This window comes from Falco punctatus (genome assembly GCF_963210335.1).
Source record: "Falco punctatus genome assembly, chromosome: 11".
NCBI lineage: Eukaryota > Metazoa > Chordata > Aves > Falconiformes > Falconidae > Falco > Falco punctatus.
The window spans coordinates 12,874,603-12,892,930 of NC_137591.1; the positions used below are offsets into that span (position 1 = coordinate 12,874,603).

Consider the following 18,328-nt stretch of genomic DNA (forward strand, 5'->3'; position numbering starts at 1 on the left):
TACCAGCCACACACTCAGTTCTCTTTGTTACTCTCCAACCTCCACATCCTCATTCATCTCTTGCCAAAGAATTACTAAAAGCACCATTAACATGTCTTACACCGCAGAGACAGAGACAGATAGCTGTATCTTTACAGCTGCATAAGCTCTATTCCAACGGGGAAACTCCATTCAGTCCCCACGCAGTTTGTCCGGTGTTAGCCAGCTCTCCAGATACAGCCCACACGGGAATGGGAAGAAGCGCCTGGATTAAGAGTGAAGATTATGTTTCTAAATTCTGCGTGTACGGTGCTAATTTGTGCAGCCTGGAGAAGCAAAGCCAATGAAGCACACTTTAGGCAGCATTACATCTGGCTCAACAGCAGTCAGAATCTGAAGGGGCTGCTCTTCTGGGGGGGGGGGGGGGGGGGGCATGGGCAGGGAAAGCACCCAGGGCTGAAATTACTGTGTCAAAACTAATGATGTGTGTCAAACGCTCTTAGATTAGGACAGCGTGTGAGTTTTACAGGTGGTGCTGAAAACATCTTAGGTATATACCAGACCAAGTTGGGGATGAACAGCTTTCAGAGCGCTTTTCCTCTTTCGTTCACTTCCATTAACAACAAAGTGCCTGATTTAATGGTGTATTTTAGAACCATAGAATTGTTTAGGTTGGAAAAGACCTTTAAGATCATACAGTCCAACCATCAACCTGGCACTGCCAAGTCCACCACTAAACCATGCCCCTAGGCACCATATCTACATGGTTTTGGTTGATAAAGACATTAAACAGGACCGGCCCCAACCCTGAGCCCTGGGGAACACCACTTGTGACCGGCCACCAGCTGGACGTGACTCCATTCACCACCACCTTTGGGCTCGGCTGTGCAGCCGGTTTTTTATCCATCAAAGAGTACACCCATCCGAGCCACGAGCAGCCAGTTTCTCCAGGAGAATGCTGTAGGAAACAGTGTCAAAGACTACTAAAGTCTAGGCAGACAACATCCTCAGCCTTTCCCTCATCCACTAAGTGGGTCACCTTGCCACAGGAGGAGATCAGGTTAGTCAGGCAGGACCTGGGCCTGATCCCCAGGTTGTCCTGCACGTGCTGCGTGATGGCAATCGAGATGATCTCCTCTGTAATCTTCCTTGGCACCGAGGTCAGGCTGACAAGCCTGTAGATCACCAGATCCTTGAGTGCAGAGCGCCCAGAAGTCATGTGAATGGCACCTCTGCAGACCTCATTTGGGAGTAACTCTCAGCAACACAAAAACCTCAGCTGAAGAATAGGCCTGTCTCTTGATTTCCCTCTTACTGCAGCAAATATGATCAAGCTTCTCTCCAGTTTCAAGCTTGACAGATTTATAACTTTCCTCTCAAGCCCATGAGATGCATACAACGTGCATCATGCAAAACTGATGAATTGTCAGTTACCCTACCAGATGCTTTATAGACTTGATCTTTTTGCAACTGTTTAGTGCTCTATAATAATTTACCATCTGGTAGAAAAGCCAGATTTTCTTACACAACACTGCTGTCTGTCCCTCGAAAGTTAATAGAGCACCTTTGGCCCTTAACAAGACCAAACTTTGCCACTTCTCTTTCCATGGTTGCTCTGCCTATAGAAAAATTGACTGCATTCAATATTTAAAGCCCTTTAAATTGGAACGGTTTAAAATTTTATACATCTCAGTAGCTGCCATTCTCCTATGAAAATGAAAATATGAGAAAGCCTCTCCCAGTGGTTCAGCTCTCCCATGTTTAGAAGCGAAGTGCTCTCCCCCAGCAAGACAACCCAATATTCAAAGCAAGGTGACAGGGTGTTAGCTGAAACCAAGTTAACCCTCAGCAGACCAGTGTTACTCTGACAGCTTTGAACAGCCAATGCAAACCAATGCTAAAGGCTTCTTTTTGCTGGGGCAGAAAGACAGCTAAGACAGAAAGTAGCTATAAGCCAAATAACATTGGTAGATTTTGGGGATAAGCTAAACAGATACAGAGGCAGTACTGCTTTGACTTGTAGATGTGGCACTTAGGGACATGGTTTAGTGGTGGAATTAGCAGTGCTAGGTTAATGGCCGGACTCAGTCTTAAAGGTCTTTACCAACCTAAATGATTCTATGATTTGGTAAAATCAAGTCCAACAGCAACCAACCAACTGATGCTCTTCAGACACTTTGTGTGTCTTGGCCCAACAATCTCATACATCTTCAGGCTGCTCTCTTGCCTCTGGAATTACCTCCTGTGCACCAGATGACCTCAAGTCCCTTCATTTGAAGGCCTCCTTTAACCTCACTGCTTTGGCTAGCATCTCACAGCTAACATTGCACTTGGGAGCCCAGACACTGTAGAAGGTGTTTTTTCAAAAACACGCGTACATTCTCATTGCTACATCTGCATCTGGTCCTGGCAATATTACAAACTCTAGACCACCCAATCCAAAAGGCGGCTGAGGCTAAGCACTCCAGATGGCTTTGTCAAAACAGCTTTGAGTTTAGCAAGCTAACCTCCTGCCTCTGCTCCAAACTTGATGTTAGAACTACTGAGTGCTAGTTTGGCAGAAAACTAGGAAGTGGGAAAGCGCACACACACACAAAACAATAATAGTAGCAAATTTCACTTAAATATAACTGATTTTGCCATGGGGCAGGTGGATGGAAAAGAGGCAGTCTTGAGAACATTTTTGAAACTTCCATGGCTTGAGTCTTTCAAACAAGCAAAAAAAGCTGGACTCATTTAAAACAGAGCCAAGAATACCAACAGCTCATATGGTACTAGGAAATTCTGGCAATGAGTATGTCCCACAGGAGACAGCAAAGAGATTAGAAAAAGCAGTCAACTTTAAAGAGCCAAGAGAAATTTCAAACCAGCACTGAATAGCTTATGTCCTCTATGAACTCTTCTGGAAGCTAAACTAAACTGAAACAAGTGTCACATGGGTCACTAGCCATAAATGGCATGGTGAAGAAAAGCATCCCCAATGTAAATCTGCCCATTCCAAACCAGGACAAAAATACTGCACTAAAATTCCCTTTTTAAGTCTAAGCTACTTTGCAACCCGAAGTATCTAACAAGTCAGCACAAAAACATTTCCTCCAGGAGCCCCTGTACATCCACAGAACTGCCAGGTTCAGTTGTGTGTGTGTGTGACTACCAATACTGCATTTGCTGTGAAACACAGTTAAAAGACTCTCTAGAAACTTAACGGGCAGGAAGGTAACTCCAGTGCATAAGCAATGTCCTTATCTGACCTGAAGACATGATAGAATCTTTTCATACAGGAACCTGAAACAATTGTGTTTGCTTTTCAAGGCAGAAACTTCTTAAACGTTCTCAGCATAAGTTCAACGATGCAGGTCAGAAGATACTGACTGGACACCACCCAGACAATAGTAAAGAAGGAGCTAAAACTTCACCAGCTTCTGCCAACTCTACCACAAACACAACACAGTAAAAACTAATTTTCCTTCTGGACATCTACCCACAACTTTTTATTTTACACAAAAAACCCTGAACGGAACCACGTGCTTCAGAGGGACCCAGTCAGCACCAGACTATGGGGGTGTCACACAAATGACGGTAATAAAGAACTGACCGAGCAAGAAGGGGGCACATGCCACACAGAGCAACGAGGCAGCTATTTATTCTATTAAAAATGAGAACAGTAATTGGCTACAGCTCAACTGCTTCACTCTGTATATAACGCCTCATCTGCGCTCTGAAGGAGGAGAGGAAAACCATGAAGCACCATATAATTCAAGATCATCATACTGCACACATTAAAAGTTGTAGAAGCACAGTTACATACAAGTTAATGACTTTTGAATGTTTCACTTCACTACATTAGTATTCTTTTAGCATAGGTTTCCCTGTGCTTTTCTGCTAGAAATATAATATAAAGAGACTTGGGGAGTACAGCAATATGGCCAAAAAAGACAATATGAGTCTCATTTCACTGCAAACTCCCACATGCAGGGAACGTATTAGAAAGATTCAGTGGGGAGATATATGAAGATGGCAACACTAGCACAGATCCAGGGAAGAACTTTATATGAACTTGCAATACAATAAAAAGGCCAAAAGCTAAAGAGACTGCTACATGAGCAAAGGCATCACCTCCAGGACTTGGGTGTGAGCAGGCCTACAGCATCAGTTTGAAGACGCTTAAAACCATCTGGAGAGAAGGGATGAACAAAGCAATTCAGGAACCAGGAAGGATAAAAATCTTTGTCAAGTCGCAAGCGCTAGACAGACTGGCTAAGCAAGATGGAGATTTGATAACCATCTGTAAGCACATGAAGGATACAAACACCAAGAAAGGAGTGGAGGAGTATAATTAGCCACAGGCATATAACTGTGAGTAATAGAACGAGACGGAGCAAAAAAGTCTATGTTGAGTATTCTCAGTAAACTCTTAAAAAGAGAGAACAGACCCCAGCGGGAAAATGTTTCATCATCTCTTTTGATGGAAATTAAAAAAGGGGTGGGGAAAAAAAACAAAACACCCCAAAATATCTTATAATCTAGGGAAAGAAAAAACAACCCTGAACAGAGGCAGATTGGTATGGGGAAATACATACAACAGCAAGAACAACTCAAAAGCACTTCAAAAGATCATCTTTATTTCAGCAAAGCACTGGGGGAAAAAAAAAAACAACAACAAAAAAACAAGCGTGAAGACTTCAGCAACAAGCTGGCCTAGCCATAGATCTTTGTGATCCTGAATGCATAGTCATACCTTGACCCAAAGAGAGAAGCAGAGAGAGAAGCTTTTAAGCAGGATGCAAGCACAGCCTGGGATACTCCTGTCAGCCTTATTGGATACATTTGCTTCTGAAGATATTAATTTCTGAAGGTGTCATTGCCTGCAGACAATCCTAAATAAAAAGGAGGATTTTTTCCACTGGAACAAGGATTATGAAGGGCCCCATTAAATAACTACAGTGATAAGTCAAAACATCCACTTAAAATATAGATCAGCCTTTAGCCTCACAAGCCCAGCCATCATTCACAGGGAGCACTAAATACAGATCGCTGTAGATCACCCTACCAGAGCATATACGCTCTTAATGTCTGCTGTAAAGTCTCCTTAAAAGAAGTGAACTATTGCATATCGCCCGTTCAACACAGATCTTTTACATTTACAGAATAGGCCCAGCAGTGCAACCAGATGCATGAATTAAAGATCCAGGGCAGTAAAAACATCCTAAAAAAAATCAGCTATTTCTTAGCTATCAGCAAACTCCACTAATGCGGAAGAACGTGCTCATGAGTCAGCTGCTTCCACAAAGCAAGAATTCCTGTGCTTTTTCTACAAATTACTATACACATGACAATACATTCTTAACACAAATGACCATGCCTTTACAGTCTTGCATTCAGTACAATGGAAAATGGTGTAAAGATTAAAATCCCAAGGTACCAGGTCCTCTCCTCTATAAACCCAAACTCCTTGGCATCGAGTTCAGCACATCCAGGATATAGAACAGAAGGTTTTAAACTAAAGAGAGGGAGAGCTGAGAAACATGGTCCTTCTGGGCTTGCTGCTTACAACTCACTGCATTTGACTGCTATTTACTGTACAGCTGTGGTACTTTTATTCCTGCATCTGGCTCCACCAATGCCAAACACGGTGGTTCTGCATCTCACCCTGACAGAACAGGCAAAGCAGAACAGATATAAGATCCACTGAGCACCAAACCTAACTTTAATCAAAACAGCAAGAACGCAACTGATCAATCAGATGTGGGATAATCTGTCTTTCCTCTCCTTCAAGGATCTGCATGGTGTCTACTGGCCTTAAAACAAACTAAATCCTAAATCAATCCTAATTCAAAACTAGATCAGTTTCTTCTTTAGAAGAATGCATTTGCTCTATCCACGTGTCTACTCAGCTTTGTTAGCAGACCCAGTGTAGAAATTTTTCAGACATCTCCTGGGATCTGAACAAACTGAAAGCCCATTCTCTGGCTCGGACATTTCAAGCAACTGCTAGAACAGTTTTCTTTGCTGAATCCATGAAAGTTGGATGCTATGAGAACATGATCTGCGCTGGTCTGACCCTGGCTGAATGTCAGGTGCTCACCAAAAATGCTCTATTGATCCTCTCCTCAATCAGATGGGGGACAGAATGAAAGGTTCATAGGTCAAGATAAGGACAGGGAGATCACTCAGCAATTACAGTCTTGGGCAAAACAGACTCAACTTAGGGAAACTGGTTTAATTTCTTACCAATCAAATCAGAATAGGATAAGGAGAACTAAAATCAAGAACACCTTCCCCCACCCCTCCCTTCTTCCCAGGCTTCGCTTAATTCCCGATTTCTCTCCCTTCTCCCCCTGAGCAGCGCAGGGGAACGGGGAAGGGGGTTACGGCCAGTCCCTCACGCGCTGTCTCTGCCGCTCCTTCCCCCTCACACTGTCCCCCTGCCCCAGCCAGGGTCCCCCCCAGGGGTGCCGTCCCTCAGGCACAGGCTGCTCCAGCCGGGGTCCCCCCCGGGGCCACAGGCCCTGCCCGGACCCTGCCCCAGCGCGGGCTGCCCACGGGGTCACAGCCTCCTTCGGGCACCCCCTGCTCCGGCGTGGGGTCCCCCCCGGCTGCAGCGGGGATCTGCCCCACCGTGAACCGCCGAGGGGCACAGCCGGCCCGGCCGGGGGCTGCGCCACGGGCTGGGGGGAATCTCTGCTCCGGCGCCCGGAGCCCCCCGGCCCCCTGCGCTGGCCCTGCTGTCTGCAGGGCTGGTGTCTCACACAGCCTCGCTCCTCTCTCCAGCTGCCGTTGTCGCACGTTTCCCCCCTCCTCACCGCGCTGTCCCCGAGGCACCGCCACTGTTGCTGGTGGGCTCGGCCTCGGCCAGCGGCGGGTCCATCTCGGAGCGGCTGGCATCGGCTCCATCGGGCACGGGGGAAGCTTCTGGCACCTTCTCACAGAAGCCACCCCTGCAGCCCCCCCCACCCCCCGCTACCAAAACCTTGCCATGCAAGCACACTACACAGGTATTCTGTTATTTTCTCAGTAGTTTTCGCTTCAACCAGAGTACAAGGTATATAAAGAACCTTCTTCCAAAAAAAGCAGATCTTTTTAATGAAAATCCCTTAATTTTACTGGAAGTTGTTACGTTTTATATAACACAGCACACTATCGGGGTCTGCTCACTTAATGCTTTTCAGATTAATGGCAAAAGTAGATCTGGAATAAGCCAAGACCTCAATTTCTGAAATTTGCTTATCTTTTATATTTAGAAAGACTGGGCACAATACTAGTATCAAGTCTTCCATAACATTTTTAGCAGTTAAAAAACTTACGTAAAGTAATAACTTCTCTTTTTGTCAGTGCCCTTCTCTTCCTTAATTGCCATCTTTAACTTTCCATCATCCAGCAAGCCCAATTTCCACACAAGACAATGTCAACTATTTGCCTAAATTATCTGTCTTCTATGTGGAGTTGTTAGTTCTTCAAAACCCACCTTGGATCTTTCAGTTTTCCTTCTATACTTGTTATACTTTGTACACTCTACTACTAATACCTGTGAGTTTGGTTTCCAAGATTTCATCTCATACAGCTTCTCAAACCTGCCATCTAGCTGGCATGAATTACTCCCAGCCTTGCTAATTCAACTGCTTTTCCCAGTCGGCTCGCTTATATTCTGCTGTTGGTTTGAAACCACATCAAGGAATTGGTTCACACCCCACCCCACCACCCTTTTTCTCTTCTACACTTACTTTCTCCCATTTTAATTTTAGGGATGCTTTGAGTAACTTGTTCACTTTCTTTTAAGATATCCTTTCTCAAGTTCAGTGTCATTCTCAACATTCTCATCTTCTTCTTGGCCCCTCAGAGCTCAGTGACTGCACTCTACCATGCACGATGCACACCACAGTCATGACCACTCATGAAGACATACGTGAGGATCCTACAAACAACTCTGACTCAGCAGCAGCTTCACAAACACGTGTGATTAAACAATGCTGAGCCACTATTTGTGTCTGGAGCTATTTCAAGTTGGGCTCTGGAAAGCATGCACACGCTGGCGACAAAACCTCCACCCACCGTCTCACAGCTGCTCTCACATGCAGCAGTCGAGTAAAAAGGACCGACTGCTTTGATCCTGCTAACAGAGACGATAATCCTTCTCCACAGGTCCACCAAGCATGCATGAAGTGACAAGCTCACACAAACGCATCTTGGCTGCCATCCTTCCTAGACGTGGTCACTGCCAGTGCCGGAGCAGCACCACTACATCAGACGGGATCCCAGCCCCAGCCAGCCCGTGTCAGCCACCTCAAACACCGGGCAGGAGAAGACAGCAGCAGGCTGCCACGGGGCTGGCTTCTGCCGAACACCACCATTTAGCAGACAACTTATGCCTTACTGGAGGGTTTATATATATCCAATTAAACTTTCTGTAATTCTCTTCTTGTGAAACTATGAACATTTTCAATGCTAGATTTCGGAATTATTCTCTCCTAAGGGGTTTTGAAGTTCATTACATCGTAGTTGTTATTACTGTCTCAACCACAGATACTGCTTGAACCCCATTATTGTGTGTGCTACTGAGGGCTAAAATAAGAATAGCTGCTGCTTTGGTGTGCTCTGGAACTAGCCTTTCCTACAAACTGCTTCCGTAACCTTTGCCCAAACATTATGTGTGCTCAGTTTATATGCAGGTAGTTAACGTAGCCTGGTAGGGTAAATGGGCTTATTACATTTATTAAACTGAATTCTCTCCATGCAGAACGCCCAAGTATCCTGCAGTCCTCTGCTTCTGGAGGCACTTAGCTGTTACCATGGAAGACAGCACCCAGAAATTCCCTTCACAACTAATAAGCAGGAACTATGAAAGCACAAGTTTCATGCAATTGCCTTCTGTATGAAAAATGAAAACTGTTTCTGTAACCTATAAAGAAACAAAGATGCAATCAAGCTTATTGTAATAAGATGCTAAATTTATGATTATTCCTTTTTTCTCCTTCTACTAAGCCCCCTAGCTTTGCTTTTGCAGAAGAAAACACCCTCTGAGGTAGCATATACTACATAGTACCCAAGCAATATTAAAGAGATGTGAATAAAAATCAAGCCCTAGGTGTAACATAATGCTTACCGAAGATGAAGAAACCACAGGTCTGTAAATTAAGAAATCCTGAATTAATGGTGGCAAAGTCAGTCTTAACTCTGACTCAGTCCAAAAATACAATTTCTTTCCTTCAGTAGTACTTCAGGCTAAAAAATTAAATTCAGGTTTCTTGCATCACGTTCTTTAACAGTAAAACACACAAAACATCTATGCATCAGATTTTGTCTCACTCAGATCTGAGGCTGTATGTTCAAAACAGTTTGATGGAAGAAAATCAATTAATATATTTTACAAGTCATCTTTGTTTGGCAGATCAAAGCAGTAGTTTCCTACTAACTTCCTGGCTAGAGGGACCAAGATAACAGCTGCATCAAGGCTGTAGTGAAATCCAACACTTTCTGGACAGACCAGCCATCTTCCATCTTCCATGCCACAAAGCAAATCCCAGGACTCCACAGAGTCAAACAGGCCAAAACCTATTTCCACACTCACGTTTTCATGCACACGTTCTGCAAGCAAACTCACATGTGTGAACCACACGCAAGTGCTAAAAATTTAGAGGCAGCAGATAGGAAGACTCCATGTGGCTGCGGATCCGTGCTGCCTGCCAGCTTCTCAAGGATATGCAACTTTATCTGCCTCAGATTACAAAGATGAGAAAAGGTGGCAGCCTAAAAATATTCTGCAGGTTTTAATGAATCTGTAATGATTGCCTCTCCCACCCTCAGAAGGAAATCCAAAACATACAACAGAAATAAACAACAGAAATAACATACAAACAGAAATAAACTCTCAGGTAAGTTGGGCACATCACCACCCCTTGCACAACTTCACTGCTCCTTGCACTCTGAGTGATCCTGTACCTCCCCAGGGACCCTCATCCACCATAAAATCCATGCTAAATGTATGAGGGGTTTTGCTTTCAATATCCAATAATTTGTTGGTTACTAGAAAAGGCATGCTTTCCTAGCCAAGGGTACTGAGTGTGTGGCAGCTGTGTAGTACCTCCAATGGCTTTGGCATTTCTACACTCGAGAGGCAACAGGAGAGATCAGTCCTTACATTCAACATGGCACATACAGATAGGGGATATTCTCCACCCTTCAAAGTAATTCTCCTCCATGACGTCTTGTGGCTCTAGAAGCTTCAAGTTCTGCGGTTCAACCTTAAGTAAGGTATTCAAAGGAAAACAAACAAAAATTACCACCATAACACTTCTGCTTCCACAAGATGATAGCTTGCTCTTGATTTTTATAATTCAATCTTAAAAATTCCTTCCTCCCCAAACTCTGGGAGCATTTCCCCTGTATCTCAGTTAGATCTTACAACTTCTATGCATTCTCTTCACCGGGGGAATGGTCCCATGGTAATGGTCTGAGTCAAGATAAACCTGAATGCTAATAAAGGATCAACCTAAAAAAATATAATAATTATGTTCCTCACACAAAACTGCCCTTTTGTAATGGAGACTTCTGCCAATAGCAGATGGAAAGACCTTTGAAAAATAAGACATCCCATATGTCATATGCAGCAACTTTGCAGCTTTACTATTGAAATTATCCACTCTTTCCTTCCAGGCCATCACCTTTACATGACCTTGAGTAAAACATAAAGAGGATACTACATAATGTGCAGCTTCTTGGGACAGCATTCAGTAAAACCTAAAAAAAGAAAATTTCTGCTAGCTGTTTTTTCAATCCATTTGTACATTAGTGTGCTGAAATGCATGCCTGGAGCCACTGAAATCAGATTCAATGTACATTTTACAGTACTTAGGAGGAAAGCTATTTTCATTTTGTTAGTTGCCAGAACGTGAAATCCTGAAGGCAGAAAGCTTCCAGCAGAAAAACAGACCCAATCTTAAAGGGGAAAGATGTTACCTAACTCGACGCAAAACAAAAGAAAGCTTAAGCAGGACCTAGTTAAATACAGGAAAAAACCAGCCCCTGTTCCCCCCTATGGCTGATGCTGGTGTGGGGCTAACAACATGAGATGCAGCACCCTATTTGTCAAACCCAGACACATCAAATTAACAGCAGCACAGAGCAGCTCCTCCGCTGCCAATAAGCAATGGCTGTAAGGCCTTTAGCAATTCATGAGGAACATGGTCCAAGTTTCAAGTATTTACTTTTGGATATGCAATACCACCAGATGTCCAAGCTTTTTCTTACCTGCAGACTAATGCAAAGCAGTTTTGATGATGTACACTCTGAAAGCTCATTTGCTCAGAGACCACAGCTTTATGTCCATCACTTCTAGATGTATGCCCAGCCCATTAGTTAAAGTGAACCTGAACCAGGCATGAACAGGGAAGCAGTTTTACTGAATTAGCTAGAGTACACAACACCGTGTTGGTGCCACTTCTAAGCTTTGGTCTGGCTACAGGAAAGCTGGACAAAGTTATCCCCTCCACACGTTCTGAATCAACTTGAATGACCAGACTATGCTTGCACAAGTACAGCACTATGCATTGCACTAACTACGGTAGTCCTGACCTGGTAATATATGACCCAGAATATAATGGATTTTCTAAGGCTCAAGGCATCTGCTGTCACTTGCTGAAGAGCTCTTCTTACTACAGGGCATCCTGCATTTCAGAAAAGCAATGTGCAAACTCCAAACAGTTTCAGTTCTATCTTGCTCTCAGGGATTTTCATTCTCTTTATATACCCCGAGACAGTGACCAGAGCCCTGACTCCTTCCTTGCTTACTGAAGGGACCCAGTGCTGGAGTTCACATCCCTGGTTGCTTGACCTCCAGCTGGTGCATGGATTCCGTGTCACTCAAACCTCCCCCAGCAGCTCAATGCAAAGGACACAGCTGTTTTTACTGGTACATTCTTTATGAGAGATCTCTGCTTCGGTTTTATCCTTGCGGGTTTTAATAATTATGCACATACACAGAGAACTTGCAATCAGTGTATTCTGAATTAAATTTTAACCAATTTATGAAGTATTAAAAACCACATTTTTTTTATAACCTTTTAATTGTAGTAGTACAGAACTCATCTGGTAACACCTAATTATAATTCTAATGAGCAGCAATTAACAAGCTATTTTATGGTGCCCAACTCCAAAATAAACAAGGTCAGGACAGTCCTGCAAAAGGAGCTGCTATTGTGCACTCCGCAGAAGGGCAGCCAGCATGTCTTCTGAACGCACTTGTTCCCCAGTTTCCATATCAGAGCACCACGTTTTAGGAACTGTAGGGAATCTCACCCATCAAGTACAGGACCTGCTGTACCACTGATCTTTGTCAGGGAGCGGGCAGCTCTGCTCCTCTTGTAGCATATGCACCACCTGCATAAGCTCATTTGAAGCGATGCATGCCAACGTTACGTCACTGGTGGGGAAGGTAGGAGCAGTTCCTGAAGGAGAAACAAGTATTCTCACACATCAGGTAGCAAAGACCCCAAAACAGGATGGGTTAAAGCCAGAGCAATGAAGGAGACACTTCTTCACACAGAAGCTGTAACACTCCCTGCAGTAAAGGCAGCTCAGCTATTGCTTGAAAAAATTAGGTCATCTTGGCACGGGGAACACTTCAAATTCACCCAACACTTACTAGCAAGAGGAAAGCAGATACTGCAGACAGAACCACAGATTTCAGGTCAGAAATTCCAGGACATTTCCAGAAATTTCTTGGAAGAATCTTGCTCCTTCACTCCATGGCTAGTAAGTTAAATCCTTCTACCTGGTAAGCATCCACTGACTATTTCAAAATATAACTATATAGCTATAACAGAGAAGTACCTCACCAGCAGCATTTTGGGAGTCAAGCGGCACAGGTTCAAAGCCCAGAGGCTTTGCTTCAGAATGCATTACTCTTTGCTGACAGGTTGGGCTTAAATTTTATTTTCCTGTCTTTTTCTTTTAAAAGAGAAGTTCTTGAGTGTTGGAAAGGGGGGGGGGGGGGGGGGGGGCGCGGCAGTTCAGCCTAAATCATATGCCATGTATAAGTTAACTTTCTCAGAGGGAAAAGAAGGTTTATGAAAAGGACTTTGCGACAGAACTACGTATCTGTCTTCTGTTTTTCCCTTTACCACTCTTTCCCTGTCTTCTAGTGAAAATGAACCTCAGGCTTCTCCCAGGAAGCACATGGGTCATTCCTGACTGTAGGAAAGGAGGCAACAGAACAGAAACTTGCCTGATGCAGCTGGTATCCTCTCTGCCTGCAGGAGCAATGCAATAGGTATTTTGAACAAACATTAAAGACATGGAAGCATTTGGAAAACTATCAATGATAGGCTTTTTAAGCAGAAGAACAAAGTACCCAGGGCACTGTCGGGGCTAAATCAGCAGTTCAACTCTGGGAGATGCTAGCAATAGAAAATGTGTTTTATGCATGCAGGTGGTTTATGAGAGACAATTTGTTTGCAGCCCTTTAAAAAAGAATACTTGAAGGAATTTGAACAGCTATTCCTCATGAAGCACTGCTGTTTGTAATAAAGCTTAATCTTGTCCTCCAAACTCGCAGAGTTATTTCCTGACAGACTAACCTTCTGCATCACACTGAGGGCACTGGCAGTAAACGGCTGCTTAAGGCACTGCAGATTCCCCACAGTTCTGTCTAGCTTCTGGCCCACCCACAGAAGCACCGAAGTCTTGCACCAGACGGGCCATGGCGGTGTAGATCCCTGCAGAAGTATGCCGGGCTTGCCCTTCAGCAGAGCCTTGCAGGCTTCAGAAAACTTTGCAGTCCAGCCAGCCTGCCTTTGTCCAAACTGAAGTGTGCCTGTCACCTGGCATCTCCTATGGAAGTCAGCACCGTCCTGTGGATTTTTTACAAATGCAAAATAAAATAAAAAGTATATAACCTCCTTGACAGTCTTCATCAAAACACAGCTAAGACTCATATCGCTAGCTGAAGCAAACTAATGATCTCTGGAAAATGGAAACCCTTCCTGAGCAAAGGCAACAGGAGAGCTCCACAAGGGCTGGAACGGACAGTCAAGACTTCAGATACACACATCCCTCTGCTCATTTCTCTGCCAGCAAACATGGAAAACTGTTCCTTGATTACACAGCAAAGCTTCTAGATACACTGCAGTTTCTTCTACTCATTAGTTTACCACTGACCACCACCAGAAGTTTGACCAACACTTGCCGCATGCGTGTCGTGGCAGCCTTCCCCAGGCGCAGATGGCATTGCTGTGCTCCAAGTCTCGTTTTGGCATTATAGCAGATGAAGAGCTGCAAGATCAGCCCCAACTCTGTGACAGGTCTGGGAGGAGGCTGGCTAACCTTTCAAGAGCCTAGCAGACACTGTTACCCAGCCTGCAAGCACCTGTCCTGCGACCTCCTGGAGAGCCTTTGCTGCCGAGCAGCAGCAGCGCTGTGAAAGGAGCCAGCAGGGTTTTCTTTCTTCACTGTGCAGACAGGAAAGGGAAAGCTGACCAAACCACGGACTGAAGTGAGGATGCCCCAGGAAGGCCAGCCAAAACTACTGACAGCAGGCTGATAGGCAGCAACCATCATTAAGACCCAAGACCAAGTAACTACTGACAGCCAGCTGTACGAACCAAAGCTGATTGTTCTTTTTCAAACAGACCAACCACCCTGGGAAAACCCACTGTCCCCAAACCCTTTCCCATCAACTGTCCAGGAGAGTTTCCTGCAAGTTACTGGAGGCACAAAAGCTGCAGACACTTGGCTCCTCGTCTTTGAAAGCATTCTACTTGAATTTATCACACGACAGGCAAGTCAAACTTTATTTAGGTGAACAAGAATCCTGTAAGCCCCCCTCAACTTACCAGAGAGTGGGAACAAGCAGAACAGCTAGTGCCTTCTTGCTTTACTGAATTCATTATATTAAACCAAAAGCAACTTCATCCTAACTTGAAAGGACTTTTAAAAGAGCTTGAAGCAATTCTGCTGCTGCAGCATTTTTGTATTTTGGATTAACTACAAGCCTCCTTAACCCCTCTGAGTTTGTAAATGCACATACCCATATCCTAAGCTTTCAGAGCAGCCAGCAATCTCTGAACTGTTAGCAAGCTGAGAGTTAAGGCATACACCATGCACAGCTACTGTAATTTGAGCTCCTCTATAAGTTAAACAAGTCCAACTTTTAGAAGTTTTTGTCCACAAGAAAGGACCTGCAGAATTTGGTAAATTATCTCAGACATTCCTTATGTCTCATGTGCAATTTCCTCAAATAACATCTCAGGCTCACACAGGCAATGAAAAGGTCAAAATCCCACTACAGGAGACAGTGCTAAAATATTATTAAATTTACCTTTAATACATGTCCAATTAGTATCAATATAGAAACACTTCTATCTTGAGGGATTTTGTAAATTCATGATTATCACAGACTTCTTAAGCTCTCTTTCAAACAGGATCTTCTGGACTTTCTTTTTTGCCAACAGAGTGTATCAGAAGCTAGGAAAAAAAACCTTAGTAGCAACTTTCTTGAAATGTTAAAAAAATACCTTACCACCAATAACTAGTTATGTTTGATGTGGTTTGTCATTTTTCTGGACAGCTGAAAGCCTTAGGCAAACGTGCAGAGAAAAACAGCAAACCATCTCATCCATCTTTTGTTTATTAAACCCGGAGTTTATTCACGTGGCTTTAAATCCTGAACTACACAAAGACTTCGGAATCGTTCCACACTCAGCAATCGATACTGGGGGGCAGAGAATCAAAACGTCCTTTAAGTTTATTAACTACTGGAGAAAGCATCAGATAACGAATGCTTTCATCTCAACTCATGCAGCTGAAGAACAGTGAGAAACAACAGCAGCCAGAACTAGCGTAGCTCCAGCATGGTGCTACCAGAAGATCTTTCTCAGGTGCTTGATACAACCCCAGCTGAAAGCATCTGTATTGCTCCTGCCCCAGAAGCTTTAACAGCCCTGCACAGGCCAGGCTCTCTTACCCTACCTGTGGGGGACACCATTGACAAAACAATCAAAGAACCCATTGAAAACACACTTTTTAAGCTTTCTTCTGACCCCGCTGTGTTTTCAGAGGAATGGGTGCATCTCAGGGATCACTGTACATGTGCTGTAGGTGAAAGGAGGCCAAGCAGTGCCAAGCCATCTCAGCCAAACTGTATCTAGAGGTGATGGGTGGAGTAACAAGATCAAACTGCAAACACCCAGCTCAACATCATTTTGAAAAGGGCTGTCTACACTCTGCCCATTCACACAGACACAAAAAAAAAAAAAAAAAAAAAAAAAAAGGCAGGACAGAAAAGCCATTTTTATATATAACACTATCAGAAGAGTGCCCTAGAGGCTACCGTATTATTCATTTTCATACTAAATTCAATAACAATACACACTTGTTATTTAAACAACTGCAGCACCAGGGGGTCTTGCTGCAGCATTTAAGTCCTTGCTGGGAGCGTGCCCTGCCCTAATCCAGGCAACCAGCACATCCAGAAAGCCAACATGGGCAATTTGACTGGCAGCAGCTCTAGCCCCAGAGGTCCCATACATTACTGCCTATACCTGCATTTCCCCTCCCTTTGCTGTCTTTCCTTGCATATTTCCCAACGTCCAAGTTTGTTTCAAGACAGTTGAGAGGACGTAATTTGTAATCTCAATTCAGCTCAACACGAGGTAGCCCAGATGGTTAACAAAGAAGGGGCCCAACTCTTCCAAGTTTGTAGTCTACTGTACCTTTGTAAGAACAACTCATTTCTATTCCAGCATTTCTATTCTATGTGTCCAGTCCGAACACATAACACGAGAAACAGATGCATTCAAGACAGGCTCACATTTTGCTAGCCGCGTGGTGTGTCCGTGAGGATGCAAGCACTACAGCTGGCTGCATCCCCTAACTGATCCATTAGTATTTGGTCAATGACAAGAAAAGTACAGCCTTTCCTTCCCTTAAGTAAGACGCTAATCTATTACAACTCTACAAGCTAGGGTAATTAATCAAAAGTCTATCAAACCATATGAAATGAAAATGGCTCGAAGATGTGCCTGTTCACATCAATGAATTATTAAAGGAGCATTAGCTGAAGCTTTTCACCTGCCATTTAAAAGTTAGGGATAACATGACATGATACGCATACAACTAGTGCAGCACCGTCTACACCCACAATCACCCACCCACCCACCACACACACACACACCCCAGTTGTGCCAGTACCTGCCCAGCTTCTGCAGATTGGTTCCAGTATGCCCCAACAGCAACCAGAGTCTGCCTGCTAGTGATGCTCAGTACGTACAGCTGTGAAATCACTGTGGGGAGCCAGCGGATAGCCCCTCCAAACAGCAACTGCAACAAGCATTTGCACATGTTTGCCCAACATTTCCACTTTTGTTTCAAAATAAAGTCCTCAAGCAACGAGGCAAGGGCTCAGTAAACAGTAGTGCAAGCATTCCTAAAAACCACCAACCGTGTTGTTTTCAGCTGTGTTCCGCACTGCTGTAATCAATGGAAGCACTTAGCAGTGATGAGTACATACCAGCAAGAAAAAACACCCCATCCTTTATGCCATGGCTGTATCTTCTTCCAGACCAACCAATGCATCAAGATCACTGGCTGCACTAGGAGGTGAAGCACTGAGAGGGCTGGTGCTTAATTAAGCTGAAGTAAATACCCCGTGGCTCAGGAGCAGGCTAAAATCACCTCTGTAGCACATAAGCTAAGAGTAGACAACAGCACAGCAGCTTCAGACTCTCTCCTATTTCTACCACTTATGACCCGAGCTTTATTCTAATTGCACAGATTGCAGAATGATTAGCATTTGTGTGGACATTAAATGCCCTGTTGATGCAACCAAAACAAATTTGCTTTATTCAGAATGATTACTTAAGTCCATAGCCGTGAAACTAGAATGAATCAAAATAAAAACACATTAAAAACACAAAGCATCGCCTCAGAAAGAGGGGGATGGCAATACAGCCTTAGTAATGATTTAAAAGCCTCACACTTTAACATCAGCTTTCTAGAAATGGAGAGCCAAGCACCTTTTTCATGAAGCACCGTAAGCCCACTACAGTGCGCTGCTCCTCCTTTGCAGTCTCTAAAATTAGCTTAGATGAATATTAACAAAATTCACCCCATCTATGTTTTGCATCAGGTTTCTATGTAAGAAACCATATCCAATTTTACGATACATTTATATTTTTCACTGAAAAGTGTTACGCATAACTCAACATCAGCAGGTCAAGTCAGAAACCAGCTTCCATGCACCGGGGGAGGCAAGTGGTAACTGCAACCCTGATAGACCGCAGCAGCCTGTGCTACAACAACTTCACAGGCAACACACTCCCTAATAAACTACCAAACAGGCACCAGCAGTCCTGGTGTT

The 18,328-nt window shown here is 44.0% G+C and overlaps 1 protein-coding gene across 11 annotated transcripts in view; it reads right to left on the minus strand.

The window, feature by feature from the left end:
• The window catches only part of PTPRF (protein tyrosine phosphatase receptor type F), a 395,877-nt gene that overhangs the window by 260,912 nt on the left and 116,637 nt on the right, over positions 1-18,328 (minus strand). The window lies entirely within an intron of this gene.